The sequence below is a fragment of the Echinops telfairi genome, unplaced genomic scaffold, assembly GCF_000313985.2.
Source record: "Echinops telfairi isolate 266 unplaced genomic scaffold, ASM31398v2 ScPeMD7_7469;HRSCAF=8507_1, whole genome shotgun sequence".
NCBI classification, from domain to species: Eukaryota; Metazoa; Chordata; class Mammalia; order Afrosoricida; family Tenrecidae; genus Echinops; species Echinops telfairi.
This window is the reverse complement of record NW_022111373.1, coordinates 130,474,560-130,475,623: the sequence shown is the minus strand read 5'-3', so window position 1 is coordinate 130,475,623 and position 1,064 is coordinate 130,474,560. Positions and strand designations below refer to the sequence as shown.

The following is a 1,064-nucleotide window of genomic DNA, read 5'->3' as shown; positions in this document are numbered from 1 at the left end:
CATTTTTGTTTGTCTGTCTTTTACCTCAAGGGAGGAGGCGATTCCAGTGTAAAGAAAACATAATAATAATATATATCCCTGCATTGAATGTTCTCTGATACAAGCATTCATACACAGTACTTTGTTTTTTATTTATTTTCTTGCTTGCAATGTTGGTTGGAATCCAAATACAGATTAAAAATTTCCTTTGTTTTATAGAAAAATATATCAGTTCTGCAATCATTATTTCCTCAAGGATATGAAAACTATATATTTTTCCCCGATTCATATCATATACTATCTTTTTTTGAATGATGTCTTTAGAGCTTTGTAAGGCTAAATATACCTATAAAATGGCTACAAATATCTGTCACACAGGTTTAAATTCCTTAAAGCGGGGGCGGGGGGGACAACAAAAATCCTACCGAAAAAGGAGTATTCTCCACGATGCGTTTCTCTTACTACACTGAGCGCAGGGGGCATCGTCGGGCTACCCTTTGGGCTACTGCAAACCAGGCCAGCACATCAACACCAGCAGCTGCTCTTAGGAGAACGATGAGGCTTCTGCCCTGGGCACTCACGGGGGACGTTCTTCCCTGCGTACAGTGTCCTAGGGTCTAAAGGACTCAGTGGCTTTGGCGGTGGTTTTCAATCAGCCTTCCCATGAAAATGACTCCACATTCGGCTTGTGTTGTTGTTGTTGTTGTTTGAACATATCATATTAAACAGCTATGCAATTTGTATCATTACATTTATAGGAGCAGCAGCACTTCAGACTGCACAATGGAACCAATGCGTATAAACTCATTTTACGGAAAAGCACATCCCGTCAGATAGTGCTCCAATCACATCGACCCACCCAGGAGACGATCCAGAAAGTGAGTTAATTCTCCACCAATCGCTCCCTTGAAGTGGGGACTGAAGTAGAAACATTCAAGTGTCTTCTTACAGATTGGCAAGAAACAAAATGATTTCATATTACAGACATACAGTGTGTATGAAAACAAAGAAGCAAACATTCCGAAGCATTATCTGTTTTTCACAGCAACTGCAAATCTCCGAACAATCTTGAGGCAAACACTCCA

The 1,064-nt window shown here is 40.3% G+C and overlaps 1 protein-coding gene and 1 pseudogene across 1 annotated transcript in view; both read right to left on the bottom strand.

The window, feature by feature from the left end:
* The window catches only part of LOC101652036, a 10,481-nt pseudogene extending 10,019 nt beyond the window's left edge, over positions 1–462 (bottom strand).
* Positions 1–1,064, bottom strand: part of CDH12 (cadherin 12) — a 532,964-nt gene that overhangs the window by 406,008 nt on the left and 125,892 nt on the right. The window lies entirely within an intron of this gene.